Consider the following 18,788-nt stretch of genomic DNA (forward strand, 5'->3'; position numbering starts at 1 on the left):
AATCATTCTGATTCAAAATAGTCAACATAAAGTTTCAGGTGCATGTTTGTGTTAGTCCTTCCACTACTTGGTACTTGGTATTAAGGGACCACAATTCATGAGTTCATAGTTTTTATGCTTTTTTTTTGGGGGTGGGGTCCGGGTGGAATCCAGATCATCACCTCGACGGGGAGCACAGAGTGCTCCACGACGGTTTTTCCACCACAAAAACGATGGGCCCCATCTCTGAAAATTATTAAAAAAAAAAAAAAACTCCCATCACCACCCTGGGCCCCCTCTGTTTTTTGTGGTGGTAAGCCGTCGTTTGTGCTCCCCGACAAGATCGTTGATCCGGATTCGTCGGGGTGGGGGGGGAGTAATAGTTTTTAGCATTCAGTCTCTACTTAAGAGGTACTTAAGTGGTTTAATACACTATTTTATTTCATAAAAAGTGAAAATTTTTAAATATTTTTATTAATCTCAACATTGATATGAACTACATTCTCTCCCTCTTTCGCATAGTATTTTTTATATATTCTTGTTTTTGGGTATGCTCCTCACTTTTTTGCCCTCTCATCATCTCCAAGTTTGCTCACTCTTTATCCTCTCTTTTCTTTCTTCTTATCATTGACTCCGACTTTAGATCGAGGCGGAGTCGCCTTCCTGTCAAAAGAGCATACAGTGTTTTTCAGACACTTTTTCACCACAAATTAGTGTGAGACCTACATCTAAATAAATAATACAAATTTTAAAAGGTGAAACCCCTAATACATCATACATGCTACTCTTTCAATTTTGTAGTAAAAAAGCGTCAAGGAAGTAGTATGTGCTCCCCCAACGAGAAGGTGCTGGTCATCTAGACTCTTTTAATTCACTCTTTCTCCTCTCCCTCTTACTTTACCCTCATCTGCAGCTTTCCTACCTCTCATCATAAGTTCCTCGTGTCGGCGATATATGTGACATTTCAACGTGTCGCTAGGGGGCGACACGACACCCCTCAGCGACACCAATAAAACAATAAGTCGGCAACATATCACCCTGTGTCGGCGATATATGGCCGACAAGTCAATATATCGCTACATTCGCCAAATATAACAGCCTTTCGTTTGTTTTTTGCCGATTTTTCGTTCGCTTTTTGCCAAAGCATGAACCATACTCAACATAATTGTATAATGAATTGTAAAATTTAGTACATCTCTTTACTAATTGTATATTTGTGTTCTCTTTGCATATTTACATTAGATTATATGAATTTTCCAAACTTCCAGTTTTGCCCGCATATAACCGAACATGTGCCAATTATAAACTTTAGGTTAGGTGTTGTTTTAGGTCAAAATAACACTCCCAATATGTTTATTGACCTCGAATTAGGTTACACGTCAAATTTCAGGTCAAAATGACCTAAAATACCCTTCGAAACAGGGGTTCGATTTTTCATCGAACCCCTGCCAAAAGTCGATCGACTTTTGGCGACAAGTCGCCGTGTTGCCAGGGTCTGACACGGTGACACGGGCCGACATGTCGAACCTTGCCTCTCATCCCACCTTGCAGTGCAACTCATGGCATGCTCCCCGAATTCAGTCCTCCTCTCCTCTTTATTTCTCACTCTCTACAACTTCGCTTTACTTACTTCCTCCTCCACCATTATTCTTTTGACTGGTTATGGTAAATAGCATATATTATTATTATGGAAGTATATTATTCGAGCATTAATATATTGGAATTGGAATAGCCAATAGCCTTGTAACATTGTAATGAAATTTTTTTACTTTAAAAAATTATGTTACAAATGCACTGATTATTAAATATTTTAAAATTACCCCATAGTAAGGAAGTGGAGGAGAAAAGATACAGGAAAGAAAAACCTTTTTCTCACCTATAACCATATCTTCACTAAGAATACACATATCTGTTATAACTGTCATCTGACTCTCACCATCCTTTACCTAAACACTAAAATGACCTCTTTGATAGTGACTCTAATGGAATTATGGAAAACATATTTGCATGATTCCATCATTGTCATTGTTACCAAATTGTGTTAGTAAGGTCATAGTGATTAGAGATACTTAACCAAATAGTTATGTTTTGATATGGTTGTCATCAACTTGTTAAATCAAAAGTTAAATCAAGTTCTTTTTAACTTGTCTTATATTAGACAAGTCCTGAGAAAGCAATTAGCTTTTAAGTGATTGCATCGGGTATTGTATTGGTCACATGATTTTAAGAGATATTTGTCTCGTATAAGATATTATATCATATTGGTCGATATATTTTGATGTAGTCTACTTCTACTATGTGTTAAAATAAATAAATAAATAAATAAACATATATATAGATATGTATTGACTAATATCATGCTTTTAGTGCACAATATCGGTCAACATGAGAAATGATAAGATAACTGGATAACGGAGATCGATAGTTTCGAATTGATTTGGTGAGGTAAGGCTACGTAAGAAAATTGCTCACCTAAATCTATTTTTGCAAAAGCCATCGAGTTTGTCCTTGATAAACTCTATAAGGAAACCAACTGATTTACTGTTAGAGTGTTCACATCCGAACAGTGTCAGATATTCTTTTAGAGCTGACTTTTGAATGCTGGATTTATTTATTTTATTTTGGATTAAGAAGGTAATTATGGTGGTGGTGATGGAGCTTTAAAAATGGAGAATCATCTTCACGCGCCATTTTAAAAATATATTTGTTCTTTCACTGTTTGTGTTTTTCCTCCACTATTATTAGTTTCACGTTAGTAATAGTGGATGCTGTGTAAAAAACTTTGCATGAATTTATCTTTCAATTTTGTGGCTTATTACTCGAAAATGAGCAATTTCTAATTATTTTTGGTTATGCAGGATCATGAAATCTGTGGATGATGTTCTTCTTCTTTCCCAGATTTTCGGTCTTATGTTTTCATAAGGCCAGCTCTACCCTCTCTTCAATCATAGAAGGTCAACAGTTGCATACAATATTTATAAACTTGGGTTCCAACCAGATCTCTATGCTAGCAATTCACTGACTGACATATACCGTAATTGCTTCTGTATGAAATTAGGTCATCATGAAAATGCAAGACACATGAAGTTTCTTAGAATTCTTAGTATTTCTGGGCATGTTCAGCTGGGAAGAAGTTGGAAAGGCTGAGGAGTTGTTTGAAGAAAGGCCAGTGAGAAGTAACTGTTGTACCACTCTGATAAGTTGCTATGGTTAGCAAGGGAATCTTGTCATAGTGCTCGTCGGGTTCATCAGGATCAATGCCTGTTTCAGATGATGACACCCAGCCCAACAAATTGCCTCATTTCTACATGTTCCAGCGTCTCTGATCACAAACTGGGAAGATGTGTTTCAGTTTTCATGGACGTTAGCTTAATCCCTTTGAATGAATTCTTTGAACACACTGATCTTATAAAATAAGGGTGAACAGGTGCCAAAAGGGAGAGTTTTTCTATGTACTTTTATCATAATTTTTTTTTGTTGAGAGGCTGTTTTCATAGTATTTCTAATCCAATGCAGTAAAAATAAGAATTTATGATGATATGTAAGTCAAATCGTAAGAAAAATTCAACAAGTGAAGGGAGTTTCTTTTTTTCTTTTTATTTTTGTTTGACCTCGGAGTTTTTATATAAAAAAGACAATTATTTTATATATGTATAAGACTTTCATGAAAATTTCAAGGATATTCAAACTTTTCACCTTATATTGTAAGCATCCGGATCATCTCCCCGCTCGACCACAAAAAGCGTCCCCTGATGGAAACCTTTTTCAAAAAGTATTTTCCACCGTGGGCCCCACTAATCTTTGTGGTCAAAGTGCTCCCTGTCAGGGTCGCTGATCCGGTCCCATATTGTAAAGCATGGATATTTGTCAATCGACCCAATTCCCTAGGGTTGAGGGATTCTTCTCCACTTATGATTACAAACATTAACTATAGAATAATATTTCTTGGCTAAAACTATAGTCAAACCAATGCTTCACAGCTTAGGCTTCAGTCTATGCCCCCATACCAAAAGCCACATCATGGAAGAGAAAGAGAGGAGTGTCAACCATTTTATGAAAACACAAGAAAAAGATAGAGATCAGAGAGGTTGGTGTCATCCACTTGATGGAAAAACATGAAGAAGAGTGAGTGGATAAGGTTGGTGAGAATGGGTGAATTGTGTATTCCCAATAGCAAAGTTCAATCAGTATCAGAGTGAGTGGATGAGGTTGGTGAGAATGGGTGAATTGTGTGTTCCCGAATAGCAAAGTTCTATCATTCTCATTCTAAATGGTCAACTTAAAGTTTCAAGTGCATGTTAGTGTTACTCCTCCCTGTAGTTGGTACCTGGCATTAAGGTACCACAATTCATCAGTTCCTAGTTTTTATGCTGCTCCTCTTCTTCTTCTTCTTTATTTTTTTGGTAGCAATAGTTTTCATTAGTTAAGTGGTTTGATCCACTATTCTATTTCCATAAAAAGTGAGAATTCTTCATTCTCTCCCTCTCTCTCACAGTATCTTCTATATATTTTTCTCTTTGATTCTACTTCTCATCTTTTCGCCCTCTCATCAGCTCCAGAGTTTGGCTCACCTTTATCATGTCTTCTCTTTCTTCCTTATCATTGGCTCTTGGCACTTTAGTTTGAGGCAGGATTGTTTCCCTATCACAAGAGCACATATTGGTCTCTCAACACTTTTTCATCACAAAATTAGTGTGAAACTTGCATCTAAATAGTAATAAAAATTTTAGAATGAAACCCTAGTGGGTCCCACATAGATCTCATACAATGTTGTGGTAAAGAAGTGTTGGGAAAGTATGTGCTCCCCTAACAGAGAGGTGATCTGGACTCATTTAGTTCACTCTTTCTCCTCTCCCCATAACCCTCCCCTCCTCGAAAGTATGTTTTATATTTTTTTTTATTTTATAGAAATAAAGATAATAGATTACTCAGAAGGACATTTACATAGTTTAGCTACATCTATAGTAGTCCAAGTGTTTTTTAAGGCTATTGATGACCTATAGGCTAAAGTGGAAAACCATAGCTTGAGGGTGGGGTTCAAGAAAGTAGTAATATTTATAATGTTTGTACAAGAAGTTAGACGTGCCAAAATAGGGACAAAAGCAATTGGCCACTGCTTGTACTTTGTAGGTTGAAAGAAGTCCATGGTTTGTTGTAGCTTGCATCAGATGTTTGCAAACTTTATAAATGAAGAGTGGGCTCGATCGATTCTTGTATGAAGACCAATGATTGTAGCTTCAAGAATTTCACCTCTGTGTATACTTCCTGTGCTAGCATATATAAGCTATCCTTCCCACAAAATACCTACGCTCCATCCATTGAGTTCAGCTGTGGGTTAAGTACCCTTGCACATAGTAAAAGAGGCAATTGAGAATCATTAGTGATGCACGACTACATGGTTAGAAACATATTATGATAAAAACAAGTGAGTGTGTGCATTTCAACTATTCTACCAACATTATCTAAAGATAATTTAGGAGTTCTTAGAGGTAGTTGGAGGGTTTCATTCCAAGAGGAGATGTTACTAATGTTTCTTTGTGGGTTGGGGTTAAATTTTTTTTGGTTCCTTTCCTGCCATGCAAAGTAGCAAGTGATTATAAACATAGATAATAACCACTTTTTGCAGCATTTGTCAATGGTAGGAATAGAAAGGAAGGTGGTGCATAATTGTAATAAGGGTTGTTGTGTGAATTCATCTAAACGTAAGCCAAGCGGGCTAGTAGCCCAAATTCATTTGGTCCATTCACAGGAAATAAAAAGGTGCCAAGATGTTTTGACATCCTTTTCGCGGAGAACAAAACTTGGTTGAGATGAGGTCCATTGAGCGAGGACCGACCTGATTGGAAGTCCTTCATATAATACCCTCCAAGAGAAACTTTTAAATTTAGGGTGGGGGCAACTTCCAAAAGGATTTCCACCATGGGCGTAGGGGGCCATTATGGTTAGAGATTCTTTGTTTTGTTGGCTCCTTTATTGCCAATTTGGCAAAGAAATTTCCATTACAGGAGAGGAGAGAAAGCCATGAGTCATTTCTCGATGTAAGGTGGAGGGATATAAGAAAAGTGAGGTAAGGCTGATTGTGGGTAAGAGAATACTCTCTTAGTTGATTTGAATTTTTGAATTGTGCAATCGTTGCATCTCGCACCCAAACATTATAGTTGTGTGGCGAATGACAGAGGGACCGATCGGAACCTGGACCCGCTAAAGGAGCAAACCATTTAAACTTTAGGCACGGTGGGGGACCAGGCTTTATTGTTTCACCCTCCTTTTGTGTTTGGGTCAGACCTAGAAGATGTTTCTCTTCAAAAAAAAAAACATTATAGTCGTGTGGCTCTTGGATTGGTGCTAAGATTTGTTGATTGTTGAGAGGTTGTGTCCATAGGTCAAACCAAAAGGATGTGTCTCTTCCATTACCAATTTTTCTTGCCACCATTTTCTTTAGGCGAGGTAAGATGTTGCAGATGTTGTTCCAAGTCCATGAACCCTTTTTTTATTGTACTTTCGGATCGAATAAAGATGTATTTGGAAAGTATTTAGCCTTAAGAGTTTGGACCCACCGTGCTCCTTGATTGGTAAGAATTCTCCACCCTTGTTTCAGTGGAATTGCAGTATTGACATCCTCCATTTTTTTTGAATCCTAGACCTCCATGTTCTTTGGGGAGACAACATTGGTTCCATGATATGAGTGTGAATTGCTTTTGCTTATTAGGATGCCCAAGCCAAAATTTTTGACACAATGAGTCAATTTTCTTGCAAAAATTAATAGAAAATTTGAAAAATTGCTTATGATAGAGAGGTTGTGAGTGAAGAACTGATCGAATTAGTACTTCCCTTCCGGCATAAGACAGATATGATGCTTTCTAGGAAGCCATTTTTCCTGCATTTTGTGAAGGATGAAATGTAAGGATTTGGACTTTGCTCTTCCTAGGAAGAGATTTGTTCCTAAGTAGGTTGCTTCTTTGCTCATCTCTTTGATGCCGAGAGTAGACATGAGAGATTGCTTGTGCAGTTGTGAGACATTTCTACTAAAAAAGGCTTCACTTTTGACAAGATTAATTTCTTGACATGTAATATCTAAAAATGAGTTTAGAATTGCTTTGAGGGTCAAAGTGTTTTTTTTTTCTTTTTCTTTCTTCACGGCAAAACAATAGAATATCATCAGTGAAGAATAGGTGTGAAATTTCAGGGGCCCTTCTTGCAACTTTAATTTCTTTGAAGAGGTTGAGAGATCTATACTCATTAAGCAATCTCGAGAGGATCTCCATAATTAGGATGAAAAGATAAGGGCTCAGCGAACATCCTTGATGAAGTCCGTGAGAGCCCAAGAACCAAAGGTACGGGCTACCATTAATTTTAATAGAGAAGGAAGAAGTGGAGATCAAGAGAGTGGATGAGATTACACAATTTTTGGTTGAAGCCAATATATTGAAATAACTTGGTTAAGACCCTCCATTCGACTCTATCAAAGGCCTTAGACATGTCAAGTTTGAGGGCTATGTAGCCTGTTTTTCCCTCGTGTTTCTCATAAAGTGAAAAATCTCTTGGGCCAAGAAAATATTGTTAGAAATTTGCCTGTTAGCCACAAAAGCCCCTTGACGCGGAGAGATGACATCCCTTAGGAGTGGTTTAAGTCTTGAGGCCAAGAGTTTGGCCAAGATTTTGTAGCTTACATTACAAAGGCTGAAGGGCCTGAAGTCAGTTATCAACTTGGGTTGTTCTTTTTTCATGATGAAATAGAGTAGGGTGCGACTAAATTCAAAGGGTAGAGTGCAAGTAGTGAAGAAGGAGAGAACAAATTCAAACAGATCATTTTTTTGTAAGGTCCCAATGTTTGTGATAAAACCAAGCGGTAAAGCCATCAAACCCTGGAGCTTTGTGTGGTCCTAAAGAGAAAACCACTTTTTTAATTCTTCCAAGGATGGGGGAGTAGAGATCCCAGCCAATACTTCGGATGAGGGCAGTTTGGGAATAAGCACCCAATAAAAGAGGGATCCAAAGGATTATTGGAGGAAAATAAGTTATGCATAAAATTAGAGAAAGCTAGAACAATTTCAGAAGGAGAGGAGATTAACTTACCATTATGCTCTAGAGATTCTATCTTTCTTTTGCACATGCGTATTTTAGAAGAAAGATGATAGAATTTAGTGTTTTTATCCCCGTCTACCATGTATTGACATCTTGATTTTTGAAACCAAAATTTCTCTTCATCTAGTAAAGCCCGAGAGAGGGATTGCTTTTTACAATCAATAAGATCCCAATTTGGGCAAGGTGAGTTTTCCAAAAATTCAATTTCGGTAGAAACATTATGAAAAAAAATCATCATTGTTGCCAAAAGTTGATTTGTTCCAATGTTGAAGGAAACAAGAGGGATTAGAGAGCTTACAATTGAAAGGTACGTTACCTTCACTTACCCATGATGATGATATAGCCGAAAAATAATGCAGGTGATATTGCCATGCATTTTGAAAGTGACAAAGTTTTTGGCCAATAATAGGTGTGCAATCAGGGATGAGGATGGTTAGGTTGTGATTAGAGTCCGTAGCAGGGAGCTTTTTTAGGGTTGCATTCAGGAAAAGAGCAATCTAGGCTAGGCAAGCAAAGGCTCTGTCAGGTTTTCCTTAATGAGGGATGGTGCTTTGTGCTTGTTGGACTAAGTGAAGGATGATGGTGGCAAGTCAATCTCAATGATATCCAAAATGGAGCAAAGGGATTGGAATGTGGGAAGAGCCATCGATGGTTTAAACACACCTCTGAGCTTCTCATTTGGTGATAGGATCTCATTAAAATCCCCAAAAATTACAAAGGGTTTGTTAAGGAGAGAAGCATATTTTGTAAAAAAAATTTGTCGGAGGGGCATATAAAAAGATAGCGACCCAATCTTTCTTTTCATATGTGCAGTTGATTGCCATAAAATGACGATCCAAATTGAGTAGATTAACATTGATTTTACTCTCAGTGAACTTTAGAGCCCAGAGGACACCTTTGAGTCCTCTAGAACCTCGACTGTCCACAGAGGCAACATGTTCAAATCCTTTAAAGAAGGAAATTCACTTGTTGAAAACAGAAAGTTAAGAGGAACATTTTGTTTCACAGAAGAAAACCAGATCGGGTAGAAGATAATAAATATCCAACAATAAGGAAAAACCTGAAAAACAAAGACATAGACAGGTGCAAGATTAGATCATTAGTTATGCATAAAAGCGATTGTAGCATCTAGGTTTCCTAGAAAAATTATAGAAAAGACAAAAGATCTTACCAAAGAATATACAACAATCAAAGAATACAAACAAGAGCTTAAGATTTAAAGGATGTAAAGGTACCTCGGGGGTGTTCGGGTCCTGGTTGTTTGTCATCTTTGCAAGGCTCTTAGATACTAGTTGGTTTGTAGTTTGAGGGTTCAGAGGTGCTTCAGTCTGGGTAGCATTTTTGGCCAAATTAGAGTTGTGGTTATGATTGATGTTAAGGAGATAGAGGTAGATGCAGTTGTGAGCTTCCATTTCATTGAAGAAGTTGAAAAAGACAATGAGAGGTTCATTACAAGCATTGAGGGTAGCATAAAGGTTCAGGATAAGGGAGGCCAATGGTATGAAGTTTAGATACGGTTCAACACTTCTTTTCCGTTTTTGAGATGGAGACTAGCGTCATAGGCATTACTATTAGTCCCTAGTCCCTTGGTAGAAATCCTTGCTTGTCTGGAAATTGATTAAGGATCGGGCTAGATGGAGCACCATTAGCAGAAATGGGAAGGGATTGGGCAATATTCTCCAACTTCTCAAGTCGATCAAAAATCTGAGAAGTCACTTCATTAGAATTAAGATCTTGCTTTAGGAGGTTTTTGACTTCTTGCAACCATTGTTGGGTGGTTGAGTGATGTTGCTTAAATAATTCTTTTAGTTGCAGCTACCTATCAATCAACTCCTTGAAGTTTGAAAGTGGCTCATCATCTTCTGAAAGTTCCATGATTGTCTTGCCTTTATCAGCATCTTTTTCTTCCTTTTACTTTCTATCACTTCTTCCAGGTCTTGCCTTTATCTGCATCTCTTTCATCTTTACCTTCTCTATCACCTTTTCTTTTCCCTTAATTGAAATCTTTGTTGTATTTTTACAAAGAAGTGAACCAGACTTCTTTTCTTTACCTACAACAGGAGTATCAACAAAATCTTTGATTCCAAATCCTGTGAATGATGCAGCAGGCTTATAGGAGCCCATGGTATGCAAGACCTGATCATCTTCTTTTTTCTTCTTTATCTTCTTCTCCTACTTCTTTTTCTTTATTCACTTGTGTTGCAATCTTCGAACTTGTAGGCACAGAGAGTATAGCCGAAGGCATGGCCAGCTAGGATTTTAGTTCAGAAGTGAAGAAGCTTCTTGATAAACCAACAAGGAGATGAGCTACAGTTAGGCTATCATAAGAGAGCTGGGAGTCGTAGCAGAACACTTGATCATCACATTCATACTTTTTTGCAATAACCGATTTGATGGGTGATTTTCCCACACTTAACACAAAGTGCATTGACTTCATATTTAAATTCAATTGAATGCCATTCATTGGTTAGAAGTTGGATGAAGGTTTTTCGGAGAACATGCTTGTTGATATCAAAGAGTATTCTGATTCTAGCAACATCACCTGCAAGTCCCAAATCCTTAGGTTTCATTTGAACATCAAGAACCTTTCCCACCTTAGAGGCTGCTGAAAGGATCCCATTATAAGAAACATTGTTGAAGAGGATGCCCCATAACTGAATCCAAATTAGGATCAAAGGAAGCTTTGTGATTTTTCTGTTATCTCGCAGGGGAAGCAGAGCTAAATGTAGTAAGTAGCTTCCAAGCCACCAAGGAGACATGGAGAGATAAGAGTTTCGGTGGAGCTCAGAGATGAAGATTGCTTTGAAGTTTTCTCTTCCAACCTCGGTTACAGAGATGGCACCAAGATGTAGCCATTCCTTTGCTAACCGCTTACAGGTGGTGGTGATGGGTTCTCTTGGAAAACCAAGAGCAAAGCCATACAACACCAGTTTAGCAGAGTTTTCCTCAAGAGGGAGAGACCCAGAGTGATGTAGTGAAGCTCTTAAAGGTTCTACTACCTTCCAGGAGTCACTACATACACCTCTGTGGGTGTCAAAGCCTTTGGCTGAGTGCTTAGGAATGCCCGGAAGTAGAGGTCCACTAGGAGCCACCAGGTCGAGAGCCAGAGGGAGGGCAGGAGTGCTACTTGCTTATGCTAAGATTGTGGAGTAAAACATGGAAAGCAGGAAACATGGGATAGTGATAGGTTGAGGGAAAAGGAGATGAAATAGTGATAGTGATATGTTGTCACTTCTATTTTTGGTGAATGAGTTAGCTATGAAGTAAATGTGATGGGATTTGGGTGGGTGAGTGGAAAGTAAGTTTAGAAAAATCAATGAAATAGAGGGTTGTGTGAAGACTATCACTTCCGAAAATTTCAAACATGCATAAAGCCAGAAACCTAAACCGAGCATTAAAGACTTACCATGACTTCATGCCCCAAGCGGGAGTTTAACCTGCGAAAGAGAAGAAGTAGACAGAGGGGAATATTAAAGAAGTAGAGGTAGAAGAGGGGGAAGAGGAAGTAGAATAAAACAAGATCCATAGAAGGGCAGCTGTATCAGTGAAATTGACTATTAGCTTGAAACCTAGAAAGGAAGTTGTTATTTACAACCAAAAAGTGCCCATTTCATAAAGACATTGTCATAACTCCTAAGCTTTCGAAGGAAGGAACTAAAGAAGATGATCATCTTTCTCCATTTTAGTGTGGAGTGCTCCTGGAAGTATGTTATTCAGCATTTAACATATTGGAATAGGCTTGAAACATTGTAATGGAATTTTTTACTTGAAAAAAAAATTCTATTACAAATACACTGATTATTAAATATTTTAGAAGTACACCATCAATAAAGAAGTGGAGGATAAAAGATATAGGAAAGAAAAACCCTTTTCTCACCTATAACCACCTCTTCACTAAGAATCCACATATTGTTATAACTGCCATCTCACTCTCACGATCCTTTACCTAACCACTCAAATGACCTCTAATGGTGACTCTAAAGCTGTCTTTATTTGCAAAGGTGCACTGGGAGAAAAAAAAAAAAACCATGTGAGCCCTATGTGTAATGGGGTGAGGGAGAAAAAAAAAAGGAAAAGAAGGGATTTTGTGAAAAAAGATTAAATGTGGGTCCTAATTTTTTGCTTTTTACACTTTTTCATAAAATTTTGCATATTTTGTGAAATATTTAAAAAATGCATGGGATAAGAAAGTTATAGGGGTGCAAGTTTGGCCCTGGCAGCCCTAACCCGCCCTAAGCCCGCCCTGAGCCCGAATAGGGCTTGGGCTAAAGATTTTGGCCCTAAGGGCGGGTTAGGGCCAAAATATTCTGGCCCTGAACTAGGGCCAAGGGCGGGCCTGGGATTACTCTCTGGCCCGCCCAGCCCGTCCCTGAATTTTAGCCCTAACCCAAGCCCTGATTTTGGCCCTGATTTTGGCCCTGATTTTGGCCCTGATTTTGGCCCTGATCTTGACCCTGATTTTGGCCCTGATCTTGACCCTGACCCAGGCCCTGATTTTGGCCCTGACCTAGGCCCTGATCCTAGCCCTGATTTTGGCCATGATCCTAGCCCTGATTTTGGCCATGATCTTAGCCCTGATATTAGCCTTGACCCTGATCCTGGCCCTAATTTGAGTCTAACGACTCTGGACCCTCCACCCACATGGAGATGAATTAATTGTAATACATATAGGTGGATACTTGACACGTGTCAAATTTTAAAAACATGACCATGTTTTGTAGAAAATTAATAAAAATAAATTATAACCTCATTACCAATGTAATAAGCATCTATTTGATTTTGGCCCTGATCCTGACCCTAATTTTGGCTCTAATCTTAATATTAATTTGACGATGATCATGTACTACAGTACTAGATTTTTACCCTGATCTTTATACTAACATTGATATGAGTCTTGATTTTGATATTTAGTCACTTTGATCATATTAGACTATAAATTCACTTTTTATATTATTTGTAAGGTAATTTTTATTTTTCCAACAAAGTCATTTTTAGTTCAGTAAAATATGGATTTTGTTTTTTGACTAAGGCAAGATAATATATTATAAATAATAAAAACTATTACATAAAGAATTAATATCTAACAAATCTATACCCTAACTTCTCATCATGAATATCTAACAAATCTACTGTGATATTTCAAAAAAAATTATTAAAAACATATAGCTATGTTTGTAACTAAAACATCATTTTCTTTAACTATGAAAAAGAATACTTTTTTTTTGTTGAATACTAAATTATTGTCGATTTACTTGTTAACAAGGTTTTGAATATGATTTTTTTTGTATTGAATAAAGATATCAATTTATTGAACAGTTGTGAATGAAAACATACTTACCTATGGCTTAAATTCTTGACTTTGGAGATAAAATTTTCATTTATCAGATTCCTTTTGAATTATGAATCTCTGATGTTTCTAAGTTTACAAAAAGAGTTTGTGTGACATTCTCTATAATTGATTTGACTTTCAAATATGCCTAAATTTAATTACAATTCTTCTCTCTACTTATTCTATTTCATGAATAATTTTAACTCTTTGGTGCTGGAGAAAAACCAAAGGAAAAAACAGAATAAAAGAGAGAGAGAGAGAGAGCAAATTAAAAAACCCTAGAAATTTGAATTTCTCTATTTCTCTAAAATCTAAATGGGTATAAATAGTTAAATACATATTGAATCTAAGTTTTGGATTATTTGTTGACATCTTTAATATTTTATTTTCTAGAATTGAGTTTGAAATTTAAGTATTTAATTACTTTAATATGTATTTTAATTCCTACCTGTCGTACATTTGATATTTACGACCAAAGATATGGCCAATTAAAGCTAGGGACAAGGCCAATTAGGGCCTGGGTCAATTAGGGCCAGGGACAGGGCCAATCAGGGTCAGGGCCAGAGACAGGGCCAATTAGGGCCAATCAGGGCCAGGGACAGGGCCAATTAGGGCCAGGGACGGGGACATGGCTAATTAGGGCCGGGGGACGGGGCCAATTAGGGCCAAGGACGGGGGCCAATCAGGGCCAGGGGGACGGGGCCAATTAGGGCCAGGGACGGGGGCTAATTAGGGCCGGGGACGGGGGCCAATTAGGGCCAAGGACAAGGCCAATCAGGGCCAGGGACAGGGCCAATTAGGGCCAGGGACAGGGACAGGGCCAATTAGGACCAGGGACAGGGCCAATCAGGGCCAATCAGGGCCAACCCATCCCGACCCGGCCCAATTAGGGCCCCCCCCCCCAATTAGTTGGGCCCGGGGGGGGGGGGCGGGAATGGGGCGGGCGGCCCCCGGGGGGCTGGGGCGGGGGAAAACATTCCCCCCCCCCCCCGCCGGGGGGGGGACAGGCTCAACTTATACAAATTGGGCGGGGGGGGGGTTTGGAAGGGGCGCCCCCGCCCCCCCCGCGCGTGTCCCTGGCCCCCCCCCCCCCCCCCCCCCCGACCCCTTTTTGTTGGTTGGGCGAAGGCCCAAGAAAAAAAGAAAAGTGGGTGTGGGCCCCCCCGAAAAGAGGAGTTGTGTGTTTTTTTTATATAAAAAATGATGATGATTTTTTTTTGAAACTGAAAACAAAAAAACCAAAAAATATGGACTTGGAGTGCTCTCTATCTTGGTTTGAAGGCATTTCTACCTATTAGGTAAGTCACTTGACTTGTGTGCAAAACCCCTTTAGGTTTGGATTTGTTCTGGACCTTCAATTCCCCGTTTTGGCCTTCTTTGCCAAGATTGGTCGACCGATTGGTCGATCGGGCCATCGACCAATCCACTCGACCAATGAGTGTCGTCTTTGGCAATTAGGTTGATTCTTGCTCTATTTAAGTCCAACCTCGAGTCCACTTCGTATTTGCTGCCTCCAAACCCTCTCGGAACGAACCAAAGACCTCTCGCAAGTCATCTCTCTTGCATCCTTGGTGTTTTCTTGACGGATCTTCGTCGGAACTCTTCTTTTTGCATCAAAAGGTATGTCTACTCTCTCTTTTTCTCCTCCATCTTTGTTTTTCTTTCCTTTTTGAGTTGAGACAGTAGAAGAGATGCTGCATCCTCTCGTTGCAAACATCTCTCGAACATGTTCTCATGATCATCCTAAGGATTTAAGGCTAGAACAATGATCTTAACCATGATCATTGCAAGCTTTTGAAGGATTCATGATCAAACCATGATTTAATCTCTGTTAATCTTCTAATCTGAATTCCGATCTCTTTGGATCTTCTTTCATTGATCATGTTAGTGGTTAATGGTTGTGTTTTCTTTCCATGATCCATAATCCATAGAATTCTAGTTGTTCTCTTCTACCTTACTATGTGTTCTTCATGATGCATGATAGTTACATATATGGTAGGTTTTATTTCCTTATTTAGATTTATGCTTCTAAGCCTTATTCCATGAAGACCTATGCATGTTTTCATGTTTTCATTACTGAAAGCAATGATCCATCCTCCTATAGTTCTTGTCCTTGTTTTCTATTTCAAATTCATCAAGATCCATGTTTGAGTTAATTATGGTAACTTTTTGTTTCCTAATTTGGATCTTGATACCTTGATTTGATTAGTGTTTTGAGGTCCCCTATATGCTAGAATACTACCGATGTAGTCTACCCCTTGATTAGTACCCTTTTGAACCACCAAATTCGGATTTCATATCTTAAAACTCCGATTTTATAGGCTATCGTCGCATTGGTCGACATTGGTGTCGGACCACTCGACCAATCCACTCGACCAATGAGTACAAAGCAACTCGCAATTGGTCCCGTTTCGGATGTTTTGATATATTTTCTGTTAGGGATCTTTCCTAATATGTTGTATATACTTGTTTAGGACCTTCTTCTCAAGTTTGCCAAGATCTTACTTGATTTCTTAGGATCCTTTTGCGAGTTATAAAAGGTAAGGATGGTTATTTCCTTAATTACATAGATAGCATGAATCTAGTTTCTATATTTGAATATCATGAATATGTTTCCTAAATTAGATTCTTACAATGATATACTACTGTTGCATAACTTTGATTACAGTAGCATTACTTATTCATATTGAATTGATTCATGTATGATTTACTTACCAAAGTTATACAAGTGATTGTAATATCGATTTCTTTCCATATATGTAGTTACCATATATGTGATGATATGAATTGATGCATGTGTATGCTTACGTTTGGTTTGGAAAGGAGAGGTGTCCTTTCGACACTTCTCGTCCTTGGACTACTACGGGAATATTATGGGATGTTTCCGGAGATGCCCTCTGGACACCTTCCTAAACTGTTGGATGACATATCTAGGATTGTCTAGTAGTGTTTGGCTAGGATGTCCTGTTATGTCGGACCCTAATCGGAGGGGTATTGAGACCGAACGACCCGTGGTAGCAATGGGGATTCATGGGCGCTCAAGACCGGTAACCAACCCGTGAGAGGACAGGAATCACATTGTGGGGGCCATTTATTGGTAGGGTTGCATATGATTAGACTTGGGCTCACGGGCGCTTAAGACCGGTAACCAACCCGTGAGAGGACGTGAGAGCTTCCCGTTTACCATATGTGGATGATCAATAGGGTTGATGAGTCCGTAGTCCGAGTTGGTCGGTGCCATAGGATACGCCGACTCTAGTGTGAAGGATACCGGAAAGGATCGTCGGGGACGAGGAATGGAAGTATCTCGGATCCGACTTGATGTAACCAAGTAGAAGACTTGCATTTGGCTAGGTTTTACCCCCGACATGCGCCAAGACTTATACCAAATGGTTGTGAGAGAGTGTGTTGACCTAACCCCCCGCCAAGGTTTGTCCCCGGGGGGCCCAACAAAAAGGGGGGGGAGAGGCGGGAGAAGGGGGGGGGGGGGAGGCAAGAAAAAAAAGGGGGGGGGGGGGGGGGGGGTTGGAAAGGGAAGGGGGGGAGGGAGAGGGAGGGAGGGGAGGGAGAGAAGGAGAGAAGGAGGAAAGAGGAAGTGATGGGGGGGGGGGAGGGGGGGAGAGGAAAAAGCTGTGTTCCTTTGTTCCTCAAAGAAGATTCAGTTCCATATTTGTGGAAGTCCGGTCTTTGAATTTCAGGGTGAAAAGAGAAGGGTTTGTAAGAAGGTGCTGTCTGCACCGATGCAAGTCTATGCCCTAGTGGATGATGCTTCATCCGAAGGCAAGGGTATAGTGGAGAAAAGAGTCGATGAAGTCGAGTTGTCTGCGACTTTGTTGATGTCTTCCCCGATGATCTATCGGGAGTGTCTCCGGACAGAGATGTCGAATTCTCTATTGATCTCGTCCCCGGTGCCGCACCGGTATCTAAAGCTCCGTATAGGATGGCTCCTACTGAGTTGAAAGAGTTGCAAAATCAGTTGAATGAGCTCATTGATAGAGGTTTCAGACAGCCTAGTGTGTCACCTTGGGGAGCTCCGGTCTTGTTCGTCAAGAAGAAAGACGGTAGTATGCGCTTGTGCATCGACTACCGTGAGTTGAATAAGTTGACTATCAAGAATAGATATCCGCTGCCCGTAATCGATGATCTCTTCGATCGGTTGAAGGGTGCAGTTGTGTTCTCGAAGATTGACTTAAGGTCCGGATATCACCAATTGAAAGTGAAGTCTAGTGATATCTTCAAGACAGCTTTCCGAACGCGGTATGGTCACTATGAGTTTAGAGTCATGCCCTTCGGATTGACCAATGCTCCTGCGGTGTTCATGGACCTCATGAACCGAGTATTTCATGATGTGCTTGATAAGTTTGTGATTGTTTTCATTGATGACATCTTGATCTATTCGAAGAGCGAAGAAGAGCATGCGAGTCATCTAAGTTTCACTTTGCAAAGGTTGCGGGAAAAGAAGTTGTTTGCTAAGTTTAGCAAGTGTGATTTTCGGCTTAAGAGAGTGGTTTTCCTTGGTCATGTAGTTTCAGCCGAAGGTATTCGTGTCGATCCCGAAAAAGTCCAAGCTGTGGCTGATTGGGAGAGACCGAAGTCAAGAACGGAAATAAGAAGTTTTCTTGGATTGGCGGGTTACTACCGAAGGTTTATTGAGAACTTTTCTCGGTTGGCTACTCCTATGACTAAGTTGACCAGGAAAGAAGAGAAGTTTGTTTGGTCCGACGCCCGTGAGAAGAATTTCCAAGAGTTGAAAGATAGATTGACAAGTGCCCCGGTTTTGACTATACCCGATAGTTCCGGTGGTATGACAGTTTATACCGATGCGTCAAAGATTGGTTTGGGTTGTGTACTGATGCAACATGGCAAGGTCGTAGCCTATGCTTCTCGGCAATTGAAGGATTATGAGCGGAATTACCCCACTCACGATCTAGAACTTGCCGCCGTTGTCTTTGCTTTGAAGATTTGGAGACATTATCTTTACGGTGAGAAGATTGCCATTTTCACGGATCATAAGAGTTTGAAATACTTCTTTACCCAAAAGGAGTTGAACATGAGACAAAGGAGATGGTTGGAACTAGTCTCCGATTATGATTGTGATATTCAAGATCATCCCGGGAAAGCAAATGTTGTTGCCGATGCTCTTAGTAGGAAGAACCGAAGAAGACTTTGGATTTGAATGCTTTGAGTTTACCATTGTGGTCTTCTATTGAGAGTTTTGGTTTGGAAATCGTCCCCGAGAATTCTGATTTTATTCTTTTCGCCATGACGGCAAGATCTGGTCTTAGAGATAAGATTGTTGCTCAGCAGAGTTCGATCAAGAGTTTTTGACCAAAGTTGAGAAGATTTCTTCGGATCCCGAGTCGGACCCCGACTTTGGTATATCCATGGATGGTGC

Source organism: Hakea prostrata, chromosome 4 (genome assembly GCF_041222555.1).
Source record: "Hakea prostrata isolate BN-2017 chromosome 4, UWA_Hpros_2, whole genome shotgun sequence".
NCBI classification, from domain to species: domain Eukaryota; kingdom Viridiplantae; phylum Streptophyta; class Magnoliopsida; order Proteales; family Proteaceae; genus Hakea; species Hakea prostrata.